Source organism: Heterodontus francisci, chromosome 21 (genome assembly GCF_036365525.1).
Source record: "Heterodontus francisci isolate sHetFra1 chromosome 21, sHetFra1.hap1, whole genome shotgun sequence".
Classification (NCBI taxonomy): Eukaryota; Metazoa; Chordata; class Chondrichthyes; order Heterodontiformes; family Heterodontidae; genus Heterodontus; species Heterodontus francisci.
Window position 1 is genome coordinate 74,322,752 of NC_090391.1, and position 10,024 is coordinate 74,332,775.

Sequence of the window (10,024 nt, forward strand, 5' to 3'; positions counted from 1 at the left end):
TGTATTCATCTTGCCAGCTGCCCTCTGATCCCATGTGACTTCACCATTTGTATCAGTATGCCATGAGGGACCTTGTCAAAGGTTTTACTGAAGTGCATATAGATAACATCCACTGCCCTTCCTTCATCAATCATATTTTGTCACTTCCTTTTTATATACGGATAAAAAGCCTTGAGATTATCCTTAATCCTGTTTGCCAATGACTTCTCATAACCCCTTTTAACCCTCCTGACTCCTTGCTTAAGTTCCTTCCGACTGTCTTTATATTGCTCAATCGATTCTTCTGTTGCTGGCCTTCCAGCCCTTACGAATGCTTCATTTTTCTTTTTGATGAGGCTCACAATATATCGCGTTATCCAAAATTCCCGAAACTTGCCAAACTTATCCTTCTTCCTCACAGGAACTTGCTGGTCCTGGATTCTAATCAACTGACATTTGAAATACTCCCATATGTCAGATATTGATTTACCCTCAAACAGCCGCCCCCAATCTAAATTCTTCAGTTCCTGCCTAATATTGTTATCATTAGCCTTCCCCCAATTTAGCACCTTCAGAACAAGAACAAAGAACAAAGAAAATTACAGCACAGGAACAGGCCCTTCGGCCCTCCAAGCCTGCGCTGATCCAGATCCTCTATGTAACATTTCGCCGATTTTCTAAGGGTCTGTATCTCTTTGCTTCCTGCCCATTTATGTATCTGTCTAGATACATCTTAAAAGACGCTATCGTGCCCGCGTCTACCACCTCCACTGGCAATGCGTTCCAGGCACCCACCACCCTCTGCGTAAAGAACTTTCCACGCATATCCCCCCTAAACATTTCCCCTCTCACTTTGAACTCGTGACCCCTAGTAATTGAATCCCCCACTCTGGGAAAAAGCTTCTTGCTATCCACCCTGTCTATACCTCTCATGATTTTGTATACCTCAATCAGGTCCCCCCCCCCCGCCCAATCAGGTTCACCCGAGAACTACTCTTCTCCTTATCCACAAGTACCTTAAAACTTATGGAATTACGGTCACTGTTCCCGAAATTCTCCCCTACTGAACCTTCGACCACCTGGTCGGGCTCATTCCCCAATACCAGGTCCAGTACGGCCCCATCCCGAGTTGGACTATCAATGTATTGTTTCAAGAAGCCCTCCTGGATGTTCCTTACAAATGCTGCCCCATCCAAGTCCCTAGCACTAAGTGAGTCCCAGTCAATATAGGGGAAGTTAAAATCACCACTACAACCCTGTTACCTTTACATCTTTCCAAAATCTGTCTACATATCTGCTCCTCTACCTCCCGCTGGCTGTTGGGAGGCCTGTAGTAAACCCCCAACATCGTGACTGTACCCTTCCTCTTCCTGAGCCCCACCCATATTGCCTCGCTGCATGACCCCACCGAGGTGTCCTCCCGCAGTACAGTTGTGCTATTCTCCTTAACCAGTGATCCAACTGCCCCACCCCTTTTACATCCCCCTCTATCCCGCCTGAAGCTTCTAAATCCTGGAAAAATTAGCTGCCAATCCAGTCCTTCCCTCAACCAAGTCTCTGTAATAGCAACAATCACAGTTCCAAGTACTAATCCAAGCTCTAAGTTCATCTGCTTTACCTGTTACACTTCTTGCATTGAAACAAATAAACTTCAGACCACCAGTCCCGCTGTTCTCCGCACCATTTCCCTGCCTGCTCTTCCTCTTAGTCTTACTGGCCTTATTTACTAGTTCTCCTTCATTTATTTCACTTGCTGTCCCACTGCTCTGTTTCCCACCCCCCTGCCACACCAGTTTAAACCCTCCCGAGTGACGCTAGCAAACCTCGCAGCCAGGGTATATGTGCCCCTCCAGTTTAGATGCAACCCGTCCTTCTTGTACAGTCCCATCTGTCCCTGAAGAGATCCCAATGGTCCAGATATCTGAAACAATCCCTTCTACACCAGCTGTTCAGCCACGTGTTTAGCTGCACCTTCTTCCTATTTCTAGCCTCACTGGCACGTGGCACAGGGAGTAATCCCGAGATTACAACCCTAGAGGTCTGAATTTTAACTTTCTACCTTACTCCCTCAACTCCGCCTGCAGGACCTCTTATCACACTTCCTGCCTATGTCGTTGGAACCGATGTGTACCACAACCTCTGACTGTTCACCCTCCCCCTTCAGAATGCCCCCTGTCCGTTCAGAGACATCCTTGACCCTGGCACCAGGGAGGCAACAGACCATCCTGGAGTCTCTTTCAAGTCCACAGAAGCGCATATCAGTGCGTCTGTCTCAGGGCCATGGCTGTGCTGTGTGTGCGTGCGTGTGAGTGCGTGTATTTCAGCGGCTGGGATGCGCTGTGTATGTGAGCCTGTGTGATTTTGTTTGCGTCTGTTTGTACCTGTATTTGCGTCTGCATGTCTGTCCCACGGTTTGGGTTAGGCTTTGTGTCTTTCTGTGTTTGTATGTGTGTGTGTGGGGGGGCGGTTTGTCTCAGGGCCTGGGTTGTGCTGTTTGTTTGTGTCAGTCATTGTATCTCAGTGCTTGTGCTGCACTCTGTGTGTGTGTCTCAGGGACTGGACGGTGCTGTCTGTGTGAGAGTGTGGTTTGTCTCAGGGACTGGATGGTTCTGTTTGTCTGTGCGTGTGTTTATGTCTCAGGGCCTGGATTGTGCTGTGTGTCTGTGTGTGCTTGTGAGGGTGTGTCTGTGTGTGTGTGTGTGTGTGTTTGTGTGTGTGTGTGTGTGTGTGTGTGTGCGTGTGTGTGTGTGCGCGCGCGCATGCGTATGATGTGCGTGTGTATGTGGATATGTGTCTGTGTGGATATTTGTGCTCTGTGTGTGTTTGCGAATATGTTTGCCTTAAGGCCTGGATTGTGTTTTGTTTCTTCGTGTGTATGTGTTTCTTAATGTGTGTGTGAGTGTATGTGGGTTTGCCTCAGGAACTGAGCGGTACTGTGTTTCTTTGGGGGTATTTTTCTGTCTGAGGGCCTGGGTTGTGCTCTGTAAGCGTGTGTGTTTGTAAGCGGATGTGTGTGTGTGTGTGACGATATTTGTTGCTCTGTGTGTGTGTGTGCCTTAAGGCCTGGGTTGGGCTTTGTGTCTTCGTGCCTGTGTGTGTGTATCTGTGTGCCTGTCTGGTTCCCTACCTGGAGTGTGCTATGTATGTGCCTCTGTGTGTGTGTGTGTGTGTCTGTCTGTCTGTCTGTGTGTATATTTTGCTCAGTGCCTGGGGTGTGATCCGTGTGCCTGTGTGTATATCTGGCTCTGTGGCTGCAGTGTGATGTGTGTGTGTGTATGTGGGTGTGTTCGTATGCTTGTGTCTCAGTGCCTGAGTTGTTCTTTGTATCTGTGAATGAGTCTGTGTTTCTATGTGTGTCTGTGTATGCGTGTACCTGTTTTTGTGTGTAGGTGCGTGTGTGTGTGCCTATATGTGTGTGTGTGTTTGTGTGTGTGTGTGAGGCCTGGGTTGTGCTTATTATCTTCGTGTATCTGTGTTTGGGTGCATGTGTGTGTTTGAATAAGAGCCTGGGTGGTGCTGTGTGTTTGTGTGTCTGTGTCTTTTATGTCTCACAGCCTGCGTTGTGATGTGTGTGCGTGTGTGTGTGTGTGTGTGCGCGTGCGTGTATTTGTGCCTCAGGGTCTTGGCCGTGATGTGTGTGCGATGTGTGTGTTTGTGTGTGTGTGTGTATGTTTCTGTCCTGTAGCACCTGAGGGAGAGGTGAATCCTGCCGACATCATTTTGATCGCTGAAATTACGCTGAAGCCTGGCATGGCCGTGCCACCCTTCACGCTCGACACGCTGGATGGCCAAATTTCCACGGGCGATACTCGGATTTTCTTCGTGACCGTGCCGCCAAAATGCATGTGCCCGGCTCACAAAAAGGAGCTTAGACATGATGCAGAAAATGTCAGTGTTCTTTAAATATCCTTGGTTTAATTCCTCTTCCTCCCACTTTCCTGAACGGATCCATCTGTGAGCGGCAGCCCCAACTCCCCCCCGCTCCTCCCTCCCAGCTCACCCCCAACGCACCATATCCCCCCCGCACCCCCTTCCCCAACACCGTCGCACCCCCTTCCCATTTCCCTGCTAGCACCATCTTCCCCTCGCACCCCCTTCTCATCTATTCCTTCCCCTACACCCCTGAAGCCGCCTTCCCAGCTACCCCTCAAACCACCTTCCCTCCACCCCTTCCCACCGCACCCGTCCCCCTCGCATCCCCTCCCCCCGCACCCCATTCCCCCCACATCCTTCCACTGGCATCCACCATCTGAGCAGGGACTCTAAAATCCCCAATGCCTTGTGAGCATCTCGGGAGAGACCAAGACTAAGGGAATAAACTCCAACAGAAAATCAGGAGCCGAATCCTAAAGGCAGTCATATGTCACCTTTGGCATGTTTGCAGCAGTCCCTGCAGCCATACCAGTGCCAAACGACGTGCTCTGCACCCCTTTGGACCCCACCAGGAAGGCCGAGAGGGAGGTTTTGACGCTTGGGCAACTCACAACCTCCATACATACGCCCAGGCATGCGCCACGGAGAGGTCACTCCATAGTCGCCTTACAGTGACCAAAACAACACGGAAGGCAGCAGTTACGGGTTATAAGTCCAGCTCAATTGGCGCAGAGATTGGGCGCCACGGGTTGCCTTTGTCGGTGGGAGAGGTTATCGCAACTCACTGGGCAGCTACCGGCCGCCTCAAACCGGGCAGCCCCCGGTCAGTCGGTCAGTAAGGCTCTGTCCCGCCACAGTCCACCTGCTTCAATGGGTGCTTGGAGCTCAGGGTCATTGCCCGACAAGTGGACTGTAGCACAGACCAAACAGCATGACAAAAAAGGAAAGGAGGTACCAGCCCTTCGTTTTGCAAGCTGGAACGTCAGAACTATGTGTCCTGGCCTGTCGGAAGACCTTACATAAATCAATGATTCTCGGAAGACCGCCATCATTAACAACGAGCTCAGTAGACTCAATGTGGACATTGCAGCACTTCAGGAGACACGCCTCCCTGCGAGCGGATCTCTTGGAGAGCAAGACTGCACCTTGTTCTGGCTGGGTAGTGATCCTGAAGAACCAAGACAGCATGGAGTGGGCTTCGCCATCAGAAACTCTTTGCTCAGCATGATAGAGCCACCCTCAAATGGCTCGGAACGCATACTCTTCATCTGACTGTTCACTGTCCGTGGTACAGTACACCTACTCAGCATCTATGCTCCAACACTCTGCTTCCCACCTGACGCAATAGACCAGTTCTGCGAGGAACTCCATAATATCATTATGAGCTTCCCCAATACCGAACATCTGTTCCTGCTGGAGGACTTTAATGCCAGTAATGGGGCCGCCCATGACTCATGGCCCTCCTGCCTTGGGCGCTATGGCATTGGAAGGATGAACGAGAATGGACAGAGACTGCTTGAGGTGTGTACCAATCATAACCTCTGCATCACCAACTCGTTCTTTTACAATAAACCCTGTCATCAGGTTTCATGGAGGCACCCGAGATCACGTCGTTGGCACCAGCTGGACCTCATCGTCACAAGGCGAGCCTCTTTTAACATCAGTCAAATCACACGCAGCTTCCACAGTGCGGACTGCGACACCGACCACTCCCCGGTGTGCAGCAAGGTTAGACTCAGACCAAAGAAGCTGCATCACTCCAAGCAGAAGGGCCGCCCACGCAGCAACACTAGTGGAATTTCTCATCCACAGCTGTTACACAAGTTTCTAAATTCACTAGAAAAAGCCCTTCAAAACACTCCGACAGAGGAGGCACACAAGTGGGCCCACATCAGAGACGCCATCCATGACCACCAATGGCAAACGTGTGAAGCGGAATGCCAAATTGTTTCAATCTCACTTCGAAGAGCTGGAACCTGTCATAGCCACTAAGCGCATTGCATTGCTGAACTACAAGAAAGCCCCCAGCGAGTTAACATCCGTAGCACTTAAAGCAACCAGAAGCGCTGCACAAAGAACAGCTAGGCGCGACGCAAATGACTACTGGCAACACCTATGCAGTCATATTCAGCTGGACTCTGACACTGGAAACATTAGAGGAATGTATGATGGCATTAAGAGTGCTTTTGGGCCAATCATCAAGAAGATCGCCCCCCTCAGATCTAAATAAGGGGACACAATCACTGACCAACGCAAGCAAATGGACCACTGGGTAGAGCACTACCTAGAACTGTGCTCCAGGGAAAGTGTTGTGACTGAGACCGCCTTCAATGCGGCCCAGCCTCTGCCAGCCATGGATGAGCTGGACGTACAGCCAACAAAATCGAAACTCAGTGATGCCATTGATTGCCTAACCAGCGGAAACGCCCCTGGGAAGGACGGAATTACCCCTGAAATAATCAAGACTGCCAAGCCTGCCATACTCTCAGCACTGAACGAACTGCTTTGCCTGTGCCGGGATGAGGGAGCAGTACCTCAGGACATGCGCGATGCCGATATCATCACCCTCTGCAAGAGCAAGGGTGACCGCGGTGACTGCAACGACTACGGTGGAATCTCCCTGTTCAACATAGTGGGGAAGGACTTCACTCGAGTCGCTTTAAACAGACTCCAGAAGCTGACTGAGCATGTCCACACTGAGGCACAGGGTGGCTTGCATGCACAGAGATCCACCATTGGCATGCTGTTCTCCCTTCGCCAGCTGCAGGAGAAACGTCCTGAACAACAGGTGCCCCTCTACGTTGCTTTCTTTGATCTCACCAAAGCCTTTGACCTCGTCAGCAGACATGTTCTCTTCAGACCAGTAGAAAAGATAGGATGTTTACCAAAACTACTAAGCATCATCACCTCATTCCATGGCAACATGAAAGTCACAATTGAGCATAGCGGTGCCTCATCAGACCCCTTCCTATCCTGAGTGGCGAGAACCAGGGCTGTATTCTCGCACTTACACTGTTTTGGATCTTCCTCTCTTTGCTGCTCTCACATGCTTTCAAGTCTTCAGAAGAAGGAATTTTCCTCCACACAAGATCAGTTGGCAGGTTGTTCAACCTTGCCCGTCTAAGAGTGAAGATGAAAGTACGGAAAGTCCTCATCATGGAAATCCTCTTTGCTGACGATGCTGCATTGACGACAGAAATGCTCCATCCAACAATATCGCGACCACGCTCTGTAAGAGGTTCAAGAGTTCACCTACCTAGGTTCAACTATCACAAGTTACCTGTCTCTCGATGCAGAAATCAACAAGACTGGAGGATAGCAAATGTTGTCCCCTTGTTCAAGAAGGGGAGTAGAGACAGCCCTGGTAATTATAGACCTGTGAGCCTTACTTCAGTTGTGGGTAAAATGTTGGAAAAGGTTATAAGAGACAGGATTTATAATCATCTTGAAAAGAATAAGTTCATTAGAGATAGTCAGCACGGTTTTGTGACGGGTAGGTCGTGCCTCACAAACCTTATTGAGTTTTTCGAGAAGGAGACCAAACAGGTGGATGAGGGTAAAGCCGCGGATGTGGTGGATATGGATTTCAGTAAGGCGTTTGATAAGGTTCCCCACGGTAGGCTATTGCAGAAAATACGGAAGTATGGGGTTGAAGGTGATTTAGAGCTTTGGATCAGAAATTGGCTAGCTGAAAGAAGACAGAGGGTGGTGGTTGATGGGAAATGTTCATCCTGGAGTTTAGTTACTAGTGGTGTACCGCAAGGATCTGTTTTGGGGCCACTGCTGTTTGTCATTTTTATAAATGACCTGGAAGAGGGTGTAGAAGGGTGGGTTAGTAAATTTGCAGATGACACTAAGGTCGGTGGAGTTGTGGATAGTGCCGAAGGATGTTGTAGGGTACAGAGGGACATAGATAGGCTGCAGAGCTGGGCTGAGCGATGGTAAATGGAGTTTAATGCGGAAAAGTGTGAGGTGATTCACTTTGGAAGGAGTAACAGGAATGCAGAGTACTGGGCTAATGGGAAGATTCTTGGTAGTGCAGATGAACATAGAGATCTTGGTGTCCAGGTGCATAAATCCCTGAAGGTTGCTACCCAGGTTAATAGAGCTGTTAAGAAGGCATATGGTGTGTTAGCTTTTATTAGTAGGGGATCGAGTTTCGGAGCCACGAGGTCATGCTGCAGCTATACAAAACTCTGGTGAGACCGCACCTGGAGTATTGCGTGCAGTTCTGGTCACCGCATTATAGGAAGGATGTGGAAGCTATGGAAAGGGTGCAGAGGAGATTTACTAGGATGTTGCCTGGTATGGAGGGAAGGTCTTACGAGGAAAGGCTGAGGGGCTTGAGGTTGTTTTCGTTGGAGAGAAGGAGGAGGAGAGGTGACTTAATAGAGGCATATAAGATATTCAGAGGGTTAGATAGGGTGGATAGTGAGCGTCTTTTTCCTCGGATGGTGATGGCAAACACGAGGGGACATAGCTTCAAGTTGAGGGGTGATAGATATCGGACAGATGTGAGAGGTAGTTTCTTTACTCAGAGAGTAGTAAGGGCGTGGAACGCCCTGCCTGCAGCAGTAGTAGATTCGCCAACTTTAAGGGCATTTAAGTGGTCATTGGATAGACATATGGATGAAAATGGAATAGTGTAGGTCAGATGGTTTCACAGGTCGGCGCAACGTCGAGGGCCGAAGGGCCTGTACTGCGCTGTAATGTTCTAAAAAATTCTAAAAACAAAAGCGCATGGGAAAGGCTTCCACTGCTATGTCCAGACTGGCCAACTGAGTGTGGGAAAATGGCGCATTGGCACGGAACACAAAAGTCCGAGTGTCTCAAGCCTGTGTCCTCAGTACCTTGCTCTATGGCAGCGAGGCCTGGACAACCTATGTCAGCCAAGAGCGACGTCTCAGTTCATTCCATCTTCGCTGCCTCCGGAGAATCCTTGGCAAAAGGTGGCAGGACCGTATCTCCAATACAGCAGTCCTCGAGGTGGCCAACATCCAGAGCATATGCACCCTACTGAGTCAGCGGTGCTTGAGATGGCTTGGCCATGTGAGCCGCATGGAAGAAGGCAGGATCCCCAAGGACAGATTGTACAGCGAGCTCGTCACTGGTATCAGACCCACCAGCCGTCCATGTCTCCACTTTAAAGACATCTGCAAACTCAACATGAAGTCCTGTGACATTGATGGGAGTCGTGGGAGTCTGTTGCTCGCGATCGCCAGAGCTGGCGGGCAGCCATCAAGGGGGCTAAAGTCTGGCGAGTCGAACAGACTTAGCAGTTGGCAGGAAAAAAGACAGAAGCGCAAGGGGAGAGCCAACTGTGTAACAGCCCCAACAACCACTCCAGGCGCTGCTTCACAAACCACGGACCACGTCCATGCGCTTACCAATTGTATCTCGAGACAAGAAGGCCAAAGAAGAAGTATGCTTCTGTATGTGGGCGCGCACATATATATGTGTGTGTGCGTGTATGTGGGTGTGTTTTTTTGTGTGTGTGCTTGTGTATGTTTGTGGGTGTGGCTGTGTACGCGTGCACACACACGCGTGTATGTGTATTTTTGTGTGTCAGGGCCTAGATCGTGCTGTGTGTGTGTGTGTGTGTGTGTGCCTGAGCAGTGTTGATTGTGTTCGTGTCTGTATGTGTTGTGATGCGTCTCTGCTTCTGTGTGTTTGTTTGTGTCTATCTGTCTTTGTGTGTCAATCTTTATGCAATGGTCTGGCTTGTGCTGGGTGTCTATTTGTGTCTTTATTTTGTATTCATTCATGGGATGTGGGCGTCACTGGCCATTCAACATTTATTGCCCATCCCTAATTGCCCTTGAGAAGGTGGTGGTGAGCTGCCTTCTGGAACTGCTGCAGTCCATGTGAGGTATATCCACAGTGCTGTTAGGAAGGGAGTTGCAGGATTTTTACCCAGCGACAGTGAAGTAACGGTGATATAGTTCCAAGTCAGAGTTGTGTGGCTTGGAGGGGAAGTTGCAGATCGTGGTGCTTCCATGCATTTGCTGAACTTGTCCTTTTAGTTGGTCGAGATCGCGGGTTTGGAAGGTACTGTGGAAGGAGCCTTGGTGCGTTGCTGCACTGCATCTTGTAGCTGGTACACACTGCTGCCACTGTGCGTCAGTGGTGGAGGAAGTGATTGTTTATGGATGGGGTGCAATCACGTGGCTGC